Below are 13,373 nucleotides of genomic sequence, written 5' to 3' on the forward strand. Positions count from 1 at the left end.
TAAGCTGTTCAGGAGTCTTATGGCTTGGGGGTAGAAGCTATTTAGGAGCCTCTTGGACCTAGACTTGATGCTTTCCATGCGGTAGCAGAGAGAAAAGTCTATTACTAGGGTGGCTGGAGTCTTTAACAATTTTTAGGGCCTTCCTCTGACCCTGCCTGGTATAGAGGTCCTGGATGTCAGGAAGCTTGGCCCCGGTGATGTACTGCACTGTACGCACTACCCTCTGTAGTGTTTTGCAGTCGGAGGCAGAGCAGTTGCCATAACAGGCAACCCGTCAGGATGCTCTCGATGGTGCAGCTGTAAAATCTTTTGAGGATCTGAGGACCCATGCCAAATCTTTTTAGTCTCCTGAAGGGAAATAGGTTTTGTTGTGCCCTCTTCACGACTGTCTTGTTGTGCTTGGACCATGTTAGTTTGTTGGGGATGTGGACGCCAAGGCACTTAAAGCTATCAACCTGCTCCACTACAGGTCCTCCTTTTCCCGTAGTCCACAATCATCACCTTTGTCTTAATCACATTGAGGGAGAGGTTGTCCTTACACCACACGGTCAGGTCTCTGACCTCCTCCCTAAAGGCTGTCTCATCGTTGTCGGTGATCAGGCCTACCACTGTTGTGTTATCAGCAAACTTAATGATGCTGTTGGAGTCGTGCTTGGCCGTGCAGTCATGAGTGAACAGGGAGTACAGGAGGGCACTGAGCATGCACCCCTGAGGAGCCCCCGTGTTGAGGATCAACGTGGCGGATGTGTTGATACCTACCCTTACCACCTGGGGGCATCCCGTCAGGAAGTCCAGACTCAGACAGGGAGAGGTTGAAAATGTCAGTGAAGACACTTTCCAGTTGGTCAGTGCATGCTCAGAGTACACGTCCTGGTAATCCGTCTGGTCCTGCTGTGAATGTTGCCCTGTTTTAAGGTCTTACTCACATCGGCTGTGGAGAGCGTGATCACACAGTCGTCCGGAACAACTGATGTTCTCATGCATGTTTCAATGTTACTTGCCTCGAAGCAAGCATAGAAGTTATTTAGCTCGTCTGGTAGGCTCGTGTCACTGGGCAGCTCTCGGCGGTGCTTCCCTTTGTAGTCTGTAATAGTTTGCAAGCACTGCCACATCCAACAAGCGTCGGAGCCAGTGTAGTACGATTCGATCTTAGTCCTGTATTGACGCTTTGCCTGTTTGATGTTTCGTCGGAAGGCATAGCAGGAGTCCCGCTCCTGGAAAGTGGCAGCTCTACCCTTTAGCTCAGTGCGAATGTTGCCTGTAATCCATGGCTTCTGGTTGGGGTACGTACGTAAAGTCACTGTGGGGACAATGTCCTTGATGCACTTATTGATTAAGCGAGTGACTGATGTGATGTACTCCTCAATGCCATCGGAAGAATCCCGGAACATATTCCAGTCTGTGCTAACAAAACAGTCCTGTAGTTTAGCATCTGCTTCATCTGACCATGTTTTTATAGACCGAGTCACTGGAGCTTCCTGCTTTTATTTTTGCTTGTAAGCAGGAATCAGGAGGATAGAATTATGGTCAGATTTGCCAAATGGAGGGCGAGGGAAAGCTTTGTACGTGTCTCTGTGTGTGGAGTAAAGGTGGTCTAGAATGATTTTCCCTCTGGTTGCACAATTAACATGTTGTCATGACGTGGCCCTCTTTGGGTATAGTGAGTTACTTCCCCCTCTCTCTCCCTATTACACCCAGACTCTGTTATCTTAGGTCGTAAATTCCATGAGGAGACTCTTTTTCCCCCTGCCATGCGGTATAGAGGGAGGGTTCACAGTAGAACAAAGGAACTTCTTCTACCTCACAGAACTTGAGAACGGAACAATATCCATGTTTTGGAGAATGTGTAAACGGTCAGTGGAGAATCCAGCTACGACCTGTCCATTTTGTTTAATGTTTGTGACCTCATGAGAGACAATACAGCCACATTACCATAACTCTGTTTATACAAGAGTCTCCGTTATGAGATTTGCATCTAATTATTGTATAAAATGAATGAGTAAAGATGAAATTATTTGTGAAATTATGTAATGTGATTTTAAACTGTTTAATGAAAGAGAATCTAATTCCCTTTAAAGTTTAACTACGCCCTTGGCCCACCCCATGAGCACAGACATTGATCTGGTGTCATGGGACAGCCTTTTCTGCTGTTGCGAATATAACCCCCACCTGGAGAAGCCCACTTCAGACCATGCGTACCTCGATTACCGAGAGGGCTAAGGTTTGAGTAGAGACCATGCATTCCTCGGTCATCTGAGGGAGCTAAGGTTGTAACGATTGTTGAATTCCTAACCAAAGCACGTGGAGCATTGGCTACACTGGTGGAAATAGTTAAACTCTGAGACTATCGATACCGACAGAATAAGAGCAAATCTTCGATACTAATTACTAGTCTGCAGCTAGAATTTATGTCGACCTGAAATGCGAAGACCGACAACCGTCGAAACATATATTCTACAGGAACATTTCTGAATGGTACTCTGAAGTATCCATTCTAACCATGAATGACTCCAGAGACACAAAGAGAAGTTCAGATGAACTTTTCAACAGAAAGACTGACGATTCCAACAGAGATCACGATGACACACTGAACGTAAATATATATATTGATTGCAATTATTCCCGAATAAGTGAGCATTCATGTGCAAATGATTAGTATTTATATCAATATAATTATCAACTGTGTAGTGTCTTTTGTCTTTCGCGCCCTTCTCAGTCCCTTTGTCTACCAAGCCACCATATCGTTTTAGCACACTCGGGTACATCCCCTATCATTTCCTTGTAACCATATCTACTGTTTGTTTGTTATCCATTTCTGTGATTATTTTGTTTGTAAATAAATTATTAAGATAATTGATGTGTGGATGATTCATAGTGAAGGCTGGGTTCGTGCAGATAACCAACAATTTCCGACGTTTGAAATGAGACTAACGTGAGGTAAATAATAATTAATTAATTAGAAGACTAATTGATCAGATATTAAAATATCTGAAGAGTTATATTAGGAAAATTATAACTTTGTAATCTGAAGATTTTCTTTGGTGCCCCGACTTCCTAGTTAATTACATTTACATGATTTGTTTAATCAAGTAATAATAATTACAGAGAATTGATTGGATAAAATAACATTCTTCACTTTAATGATGCCAAAGACACAACAATGTTGATACAAATTCGGTAAACCTGATTTAAGTTTCCCTGCATTAAAGTCCCAGGCCACTAGATGCGCCGCCTCTGGATGAGCATTTGACTGTTTTCTTATGGTGGTATACAGCTCATTGAGTGCGATTTTAGTGCCAGCATTGGTCTGTGGTGGTATATAGACAGCTACGAAAAATTCAGATGAAAACTCTCTAGGTAGTGTGGTGGATGAATCAGAATTAGTTGTGTAACAGATAATTAAGATGCTGTATTACATAATATGTTTATGTGATATACGTGTCTATTAGAATGTATTTCTTTGGATAATGGTGTTGGCAGTTGCACTTTTCCCTCAGCTGGGGCTCAGTCACTCGGGGCCCAGAGAGGGGAGAGGTCAGGCTTGTCTTTCACATGTCCCCGGTGCTATGCAGAATATCAGAAAGGGAAGAGGACAGGGTGGAACATTGTCTTCATAGGTGAATGTATCTGTTAAACAATGTGAAGGGATGGCATGATTAAGGGGGAAACCAATTACTTGTCTCCACAATGTCTGTGCGCAAGTCACTCCCTCCTTTGGCATTGGGGGGTGGTGTATGGCAGTGTCTGGAACCATTGTATGTCCTCTCTGGTGTTACACTTATCCTAGGATAGTGTATGACCTAGAGGCTCACTCCCCTCAGTGAGCTTGTCCAGGAGTGGGGTCAAGAGGGGGTTTAATTGAGATGGGAGTATCTAGAGTTGACAATTGAATTATGCCATTGGATGAGGTAATGGTTCTGTGCTATGAAGTACCAGGAATGAGATTAGAACCTTGTCTTAGGGACCAAACTGAACGATAATTTATAGCGAATGTTATCTGGCTAAGGGAAACTCCTTTCTCAATTATAAAGTCCATTTGTGAAGTGTTCTTAAGATCTGTGGTTCGTCATGTAGGTTGAGAGGGTATAGTGGCTATAAAAGATCTTTGTACTTTTGTGTTGGCACTCTCAACGGTTCATTAGAAATAGCGAATCTTTTGAAAGTCAGTGCTATCATATTATTATTAAAAATGTAGTTTAAGTATAACTCTGACTGGTGTGTGAAGTTTGTTTCTCCTCATTTGGTAATGCAGAAAATTTGCCACCACAGTATATAGTGTGGTCTACAGCTTATCATAAGATACTCTATCTCAGGCGAGCTGTTGTTTACATAAATGCATAGACCCCCGCCCCATGTCTTACCAGAGGCTGCTGTTCTGTCCTGCCGATAGAGTGAATTACCCTCCAGCTGTATGTTCTTAATGTCGTCGTTCAACCACGACTCGGTGAAACATAAGATATTACAGGTTTTAATATCCCGTTTTTCCATTCGTCCCATTTATATTCCATTTATATTGAACGTTAGCTAGCAGGACAGTTAGCTAGCAGGACAGAAGGCATGGGCAGATTAGCCACTCGTCGCCTGATCACAAGGCACCCTGATCTCTTTCCACAAAATCTGCGTTGCCTTTTCCAGCGAATAACGGGGATCTGGGCCTGGGTGGGTGTCTGTATTATCCCTCCCGTCCGACTCATTGAAGAAGAACTCTTCATCCAGTTTGAGGTGAGCAATCGTAGTTCTAATGTCCAGAAGCTCTTTTCGGTCATAAGAGATGGTAGCAGCAACATTATGTACAAAACAAGTTATGAACAACGTGAAAAAACAATCAAAATAGCATGGTTGGTTAAGAGTAATTGTGTAGTCTACAGCAATTGTTTTAAACTGAACCAGGTAAGTCAATTAAGAACAAATTCTTATTTACAATGACTGCCTACCAGAGAACAGTGGGTTAACTGCCTTGTTCAAGAGTAGAGTGACATTTTTTTACCTTGTTCGTTTTTTGGATTCGATCCAGCAACCTTTCGGTGACTGGCCAAATGCTCTAACCACTAGGCTACCTGCTGCACCAATAGGGATATCACTTATTATTTGTATCTACATAGCGCCTTGATGTGACACTGCTGCTCTCTCATTTAGCTATTTGCGCCTTACTGAATGTGGTTGTTGTGGATGGCTGTTCAGAAATCTAAATGTGTATTTGAACCCAATAATGCTTGAATTCAAGAAGTTTAAGCTGCTTATCAATCATTGCTTTTGAAATCAGTGGACAGCCAGTGAAAAATGCGCTCTTGCAATAGCTACATAATGCGGATCCAAGTCTATGGAATAAAAGTTACGTTTTTATTGCTCAATCTAATTCATGCTGATAAAAAAAAATCGATAGGGCTAATGGACACATGCTCAAACTTGCACACTTTTGATAGACTTAAAGGTGCAATCTGTAGTTGCTACATCCATTTTTTGACTTATAAATGATGTATATAAATATATATATACATTGATTCTTGAAGAATATAACTTATAAATTCCTAACGAGCTTAGTTCAACTGTCACACTCCAGGAGAACCCAAAATATAAACTTGTTTTTCTCAAATGTTTGTAAACATTGTAAATGTAAACAAACACTGTAAAGCCTCATAACATGGTTAAAACAATGATTTTCATATCATGGATGGTCAGTCCTTGCATCCATAGCTCTGTCTATTAATCTGAGATTGGTTACATTTCTCCAAGCCCATCCCTCAGCTTTTTACCAAAACAGAGGCGGGGTGGCGGTGTTGTTAATGTTTCTTCTGTGGATTTGGGCTTTAAACAGCTGCATATTATCAAGATATCAAAGTGTCACCAACAAAATGGTCAAAAATAGGCCTGTAGTAAATGCAGCATATGGCATTAATTAATGCTCAGGTAAAACAATTTGGCTAATCTACACTTCCGTATTATTATATTTTAACAGTATTATTATATGTTGTAGCGATGGGTTGGATTAGAAGAAGCCTACATAACCAACCCATGAAGTAACATTTTACATCCATATGGCCAGCTATGTAAACTTTAACGTTGATTTATCATGCAATAGATGTTGTTCAATTGGTAACATACATTTTTGTCTTCTTCTAATGCCTCTTCAGGGGAAAATAATCTAAAAGTAGTGGAATGTAAACAGATTACATTACTGAGTTTGGGTCCAAAAAGGATGTTGCTGATTACAATTTTTGACAGGTAACTAGTAACTGTACCGGATTACATTTAGAAAGTAACCTACCCAACCCTGTCTGCATTCATAGACACACTTTATTCAAAGCCAGTGGCATGTTGTTAGTAAAGATAGAAGAAATTAAGGGGCCTACACAGCTACCCTGTGGAATTCCTGATTCTACCTGGATTATGTTTTAGAGGCTTCCATTCAAAAATTGAATGTATTGAACCTTTCTGGAATTTTCCAGCCCTGAATGGGATATCTTATTCATCTAGTGTCAAAACCACATTTTCCTCCTTTAGCTTATTTTCACATGAATCACCCAATACATTCAGTGCAGCTGTGTGACCATATCACTCCCTAACCTAATGTACTGTACCTTCCACATGGATAACCCCATAGAATTAGAAATATTTTCACCACAACACTTTGGTGTTGCATAACTGTTTCAAAGAAACTCAAGTCTTGATGGGTCACATACCACTGACATATACACACATTTATCAACAGAAAAACTCCCATAAAGAAATTGATGACTTTGATGATTATATTACATTAAATTATTTTTCGTATATGTACTTTACAGCCAAATAAATCATTGAACCTTCTTTGAGTAAATAGTGAGTTTTATTTTGGTATTTAAAAATGTAAACTATTAAAAATACTTGTTAATAAAATATACATATAAATGTTATTAAGAGTCAGTTTGGAAGTGGCATACGTTGAGGAGACCACAGATTCTGTCAGAACCACAGAGCTACAGTATTATCATGGCATCCATGTTCAACTGATAAAGCGCTAAAGCAAATACTAAACGCTTACTGGGGTCCCGCATTTGTGATGTGCATTCATGCTATGTTCAAAGACATTCTAGTATGGAGCCTAAGTAACTATGTTAGGCCTACATGTTGAAATCTTTCAAATAAGCAGACATGTGTAGATCACCTCATATCTTCCAAAAAATGTCTTTAGATAAAAATGTTGTTAGGTCATTTTAATCTATTGGGCATTAGTACTGGTAATTCACATTTCCATTTCCCCACAGTACACTTACATTTTCCCGTTATCATAATACAAAGATAAATGTATTTCAAACCCAGCAGTTGTTTATTAAAGACTGCATGGTCTCACTCGCAAGACAAAACGCTCCTGATACCCATCCTCTTCCATCAAACACAGACATTCTCTCGAACAACAACAACAAACACTCAGCCCACAGAACCATCTTGGCATGGCAGCTTTGAGTAGGCCTGAATTCTAGTGAAGGTGCCAAACGCTGCAATGCAAGGTGATGGAGTGCAGCACTGCAGCCTACTCTGATTCTCTTCATATCTCTCCCCCATCTCTCTGGTCCAGTTGAGGGGCCACACTGTCCAACTGTTCAGGGAGCATTCTCTTTCAGATGGAACTTCTCCGCCATCCGCCGGGCGCTGTAGAAGGAAACACTCATGCCCACCATGGCCATCGTCATGGCGATCTGGTTGATGAATCCTTTCTGCGGCTGTATCTGGACTTCACCTGAGACCTGTCTCTGCCAGGGGGAAGAAACGAGCACGCACACATATATATACACACACACACACACACACCCCGACACACACAAGGTTTGGTCAATTTATATTGGCATCAGTTCACACAGCCCCTACTGTTTTTGAACTGTGAAACAATCCTGTTCTATTGTTGCCTACTTTCCAAGTTTCCTTTACGCTGGCACTCACTATGAATATTTGAACAAGGAAATTAAGGATTTGAGTTAAGGGCACACAATGCTCTTTCCACACACATTAGCAATGGCACTGATAATAAAGCCAGTAGGCAGGAAACAGTGTCACATAGGATGCATGTCTCTCATATTTACAGCTCTCATAGGACAGATCCACACCACGGTAACAGAATTCTGTTTCCTGATAGGAATAAGTCTTTGGTATTGTTTTATTCACATCTGTGAGGCAGGCATGCAAGATAATACGCTAACGTCAAAATGATCCTTTATTTAAGAAAGTACAATTCAGCAAAAGCTTCAAACGATATGAGCTGGTTCTTTCAGTGAGAAAAGCAGTCATAAGTGTTGTATTATATAATCACTTAAGGTCTGCAACTGTAGTTCACTATGAAATGTTAATGTCCACTTTTCACTGTGTTGTTATCCATCACAACTAGCCTACAGTACAATGGATCCCTATGCTAATATATCAACTTTCCAAATAAACTCGAAAAACAAACAGTGTGTGTAGGAAATAAACTACAAACCAAGGTTTAAAATCATCCCTAGATAGACAAGGACACACACCTGGAGGAGACGGAAGTATCCAGGGGTCAGGCGTCCCAGTCTAATGAACATGTCTTCAACTGTGAGTTCTCAGATTAGTCCAGCATCTGCCAGCAGAGAAAACATAAAATATAAATATAATCACCAGTCCTCAATAGACACTGAGGGAAAAACATCGACAACACAATGAAAAATGTAGTTTTAAATACAAGACTCAATAAGCAAGCCCTCTTCCCATATCAAGCCAAAAGCACAAACTCAGTCTTGGAGGTAAACAAGCTAATCAAAAATATGTTCCACTGTTAACATAGACGAATAAGGACCAGAATGATATTCTGAGACATGTATCAAAGGACAGTACTACATGAACAAAAATATAAATGGATTTCACATCACTGGGCAGCAGCGCACCAGCCAGTCAGACTGAGTTTTTCCCCAGACAGAAATATTCCTCAGCTTCAACCATTCGGGTGGCTGGTATCAGACGATCTTGCAGGTGAAGAAGCCAGATGTGGAGGTCCTGGGCTGGCATGGTTACACGTAGTCTGATGTGAGGCCAGTTGGACGTACCAGCAAATTCTCTAAAGCGACTTGCGGCGTCTTATGGTAGAGAAATTAACATTAAATTATCTGGCAACAGCTCTGGTGGACATTCCTGCAGTCAGCATGCCAATTGCACGCTCCTTCAAAACTTGAGACATCTGTGACATTGTGTTGTGTGACAAAATAGCATATTTTATTGTCCCCAGCACAAGGTGCACCTGTGTAATGATCATGCTGTTTAATCCGCTTCTTGATATGCCTGTCAGATGGATGGACCCCTCAACACTGTCATTGGTTGCACTAATTACACTGTTTGTCAACAACCTGGTTCAAGTGTTCATGACATTACACTGAATAAGGCAGGCACAGTGTTACCGAAAATTTGGTGTTTTACCCAATAAATTACAGGGAGTTTATACAGTACAACTGAAGTCGGAAGTTTACATACACTTAGATTGGAGTCATTAAAACTCGTTTTTCAACCACTCCACAAATTTCTTGTTAACAAACTATAGTTTTGGTAAGTCGTTAGGACATCTAATTTGTGCATGACACAAGTAATGATTCCCCCAAAAATTTACAGACACATTATTTCACATATAATTCACTGTATCACAATTCCGGTGGGTCAGAAGTTTACATACACTAAGTTGACTGTGCCTTTAAACAGCTTGGAAAATTCCAGAAAATGATGTCATGGCTTTAGAAGCTTCTGATAGTCTAATTGACATCATTTTTTGAGTCAATTGTTGGTGTACCCGTGGATGTATTTCAAGGCCTATCTTCAAACTCATTGCCTCTTCGCTTGACATCATGGGAAAATCAAAAGAAATCAGCCAAAACCTCAGAAAAACAATTGTAGACCTCCACACGTCTGGTTCATCCCTGGGAGCAATTTCCAAACGCCTGAAGGTACCACGTTCAACTGTACAAACAATAGTACACAAGTATAAACACCATGGGACCACTCAGCCATCATACCGCTCAGAAAGAAGATGCGTTCTGTCTCCAGAGATGAACATACCTTGGTGCGAAAAGTGCAAATCAAACCCAGAACAACAGCAAAGGACCTTGTGAAGATGCTGGAGGAAACAGCTACAAAAGTATCTATATCCACAGTAAAACGAGTCCTATATCGACATAACCTGAAGGCCGCTCAGCAAGGAAGAAGCCACTGCTCCAAAACCGCTATAAAAAAGCCAGTCTATGGTTTGCAACTGCACATGGGGACAAAGAACGTATATTTGCAGAAATGTCCTCTGGTCTGATGAAACAAAAATAGTACTGTTTGGCCAAAATTACCATTGTTATGTTTGGAGGAAAAAGGGGGAGGCTTGCAAGCCGAAGAACACCATCCCAACCATGAAGCACGGGGGTGGCAGCATCATGTTGTGGGGGTGCTTTGCTGCAGGAGGGATTGGTGCACTTCACAAAATAGATGGCATCATGAGGCAGGGAAATTTTGTGGATATATTGAAGTAACATCGCAAGACATCAGTCAAGAAGTTAAAGCTTGGTTGCAAATGGGTCTTCCAAATGGACAATGACCCCAAGCATACTTCCAAAGTTGTGGCAAAATGGCTTAAGGACAACAAAGTCAAGGTATTGGAGTGGCCATCACAAAGCCCTAACCTCAATCCTGTTGATAATTTGTGGGCAGAACTGAAAAAGCGTGTGCGAGCATGGAGGCCTACAAACCTGACTCAGTTACACCAGCTCTGTCAGGAGGAATGGGCCAAAATTCCCCCACCTTATTGTGGGAAGCTTGTTGGAAGGCTACCCAAAATTAAAAGGCAATGCTATCAAAAACTAATTGAGTGTATGTAAACTTCTGACCCACTGGGAATGTGATGAAAAAAAAAAAGCTGAAACAAATCATTCTCTACGATTATTCTGACATTTCACATTCTTAAATTAAAGTGGTGAGCCTAACTGACCTAGAACAGGGAGTGTTTACTCGGATTAAATGTCAGGAACTGTGAATAACTGAGTTTAAATGTATTTGGCTAAGGTGCATGTAAACTTCTGACTTCAACTGTAGAGTGTTCGACTCTCTTTATTTATTTCTATAGACATGGGATCCTACCACCACATTTTGCTAAAAGGGAACTAAACTCCTTGGCAACAATACCCAGCATAAACTTCTGTAGAATGCACTTTTAGAATCTCATGTCCATGCAATTTGTTCTGCAACAAGGACTGCATTCATGTTGCAAATTAATACAGGAGTTAACCAGCAAATCACAAAAAAATGCAGCCCAAAAGTACACAATAGCTGCCAACATAGCCTCTTTTATCTAATTTTACACTGAATGGTGCCCTCATTCTTACATCACAGAGAAACCAATGAGTCCTAAATTTCAAACTCAAATTCAACATTTGAGAAAGACATGATCCATTGGAGCTTTTATAGGCCCAAACTTCAAGTCATGATGACAGCAAAATAACAAAACCAGTGATAACCATGACATGAAACCAATACCACAATTGAGAAATAACTTCCGAAATACCCTGAATTTTAGGAGAAGTGTAGAATATAATCTCACCGAGAGAGAGAGAGAGAGAGAGAGATTATCCAGGACAGGATCCAAAGGAATCCCGGTGAATCCTCACCTTCACCAAGCCCTGCAGCAGCATCAGCCCAGACACCATCTGAAACACTAGAAGAAAGTGAAAGCCTGTGATACTGAGGAAGCTCCTATGTGCCCCTGGTCTTTGTAAACCCCAGTCCCATCCAATTGGCTCAATAGACTCAAGCTGAACACACAGACACAGTCTCGCACAGACAGACACACACACGCATAGACACACTCTCTCGCCTTACTGCATAAAAGCCTCAGCCTGTCAGATATGGTTTTGTCATCCAGTCCAAAAATGGGAGGATGAGGAGAGGGGAGTGTGCTTCTGTGCAGCATGGTCCACGCTTGAAGAAACATGTGTGTTAACACGCTGCAGGGGTGTTATGTAACACTTCGGACTCACCAAAACAGGACCCTTTCCAATAGCATCCACTGCAAGAAGCAGTCAATGATCCCTGCAGGAAGTCATTATAATGACTTCTAATTATGAGAACATATCTGACATTTCTGGAAGACTTCTTGCATTGTATATGTTCAAATTATTGTCTGAAGGCTTGGTTCTAATGTTACATACTGACCACACCACTCGGTCGTGTGTGAGAGCGTTGCAAAATAAATGTACACATACATGTTTATTCAATCATTGCCTGCGAGCATCAACAAGCATGCATAGCCATGCGCTAAAATAGAACTCGAAGCACTGTAAGTCCTGCCTCTCCCATCTCCTCATTGCATTTTAGGAGTATATACCCATGTGGCATCTTATCATTGGTTTTTAGGAGCCAATGCCCATGTGAGTGATTGAAAGATGAACTGAGGTCCACACTCCAGTCCAGGTGGTTGTGGGAATGCACCTTAAAGTTGGTTGCCAACCGCCATATAAAGTCCAAAGAAGAAGAAGCCTGAAGGAGGAGAGATTAGAAACAAACTTGGTTTACTGTTTTATCTGTGGATTAATTGTAGAGGACCTTGTGCATTTCAGGTAAAATAACAACCCAATGTTTATATCCCAGGACAAATGAGGTAGCAACAGCAAGCTAGCTAGCTAAATGACCGTAAATGTTTAATGTTTTTTGACCTGTCCCCAAATTAATATAATTGGTTCAGAGTTTGTTGAGCCACACTGATCGTGTCTGGTGTGGTTGGACAAAATCAACTTGCTCGATGATGTATATAAACCCTGGATTGCTGATGCTATTTAATTGCCATTGAGACGCTTTGAAGTCACCGACATATTGGTACTCCCCAGTTGGAGCAGTCCTCCATAGGAATGAATGGAATTCGGCAGTATTTAAATGAAATGTTTCAAGGACAAAATTACATGTATTAGTAAATGCATTTATATAGCTTCCAAAATATTTTTTTACAACGGTGGGAGAGTGCGATGGCTTCAACACAGCGCCCCGTTAGACCTCTTTCTGTTTGCAAACATTGCTGCAAGATGGTGATGCGCGCAAGTTGGTGGCAGGACAAGGGGGAGTTCTTATAGAACTCTAGCAAAAAAAGGCTCTATTTACATGTTGCTTGTAGGTGCATTTCACACTACTTTTGAATTATAATTTGATTTTAAGGCTTGTATAAATGTCATGCTTAATATAATGTTTATGTCATTATCGCAAATCAACTGCATTATATATATAAATAAAATAAAAACACTTCAACCAGTAAAATTTCTCTTTGGCTTTTGCTACAGCCTATATCAATGAGCATTAGCATTATAGCTAACAACTGCTGTATCCAAAATAGTTATTTTGCAAAGATCACAAACAAATATAATCTTTGC

At 40.9% G+C, this 13,373-nt stretch overlaps 1 long non-coding RNA gene across 2 annotated transcripts; it reads right to left on the reverse strand.

The window, feature by feature from the left end:
* Positions 1 to 7,178: 7,178 nt before the first annotated feature.
* LOC116353299 (uncharacterized) lies at positions 7,179 to 11,833 on the reverse strand. Of its 2 annotated transcripts, none has more exons than XR_004202630.1 (3): positions 11,558 to 11,833; positions 8,490 to 8,575; positions 7,179 to 7,730 (listed from the first exon to the last, which is right to left on the reverse strand). It is a non-coding gene; the product is annotated as an uncharacterized LOC116353299 (long non-coding RNA). The 2 variants fall into 2 exon arrangements; XR_004202629.1 differs by having other exon boundaries at positions 11,625 to 11,822.
* Between the last annotated feature and the right edge of the window lie 1,540 nt (positions 11,834 to 13,373).

This window comes from Oncorhynchus kisutch, linkage group LG14 (assembly GCF_002021735.2).
Source record: "Oncorhynchus kisutch isolate 150728-3 linkage group LG14, Okis_V2, whole genome shotgun sequence".
In the NCBI taxonomy this organism is placed as follows: domain Eukaryota; kingdom Metazoa; phylum Chordata; class Actinopteri; order Salmoniformes; family Salmonidae; genus Oncorhynchus; species Oncorhynchus kisutch.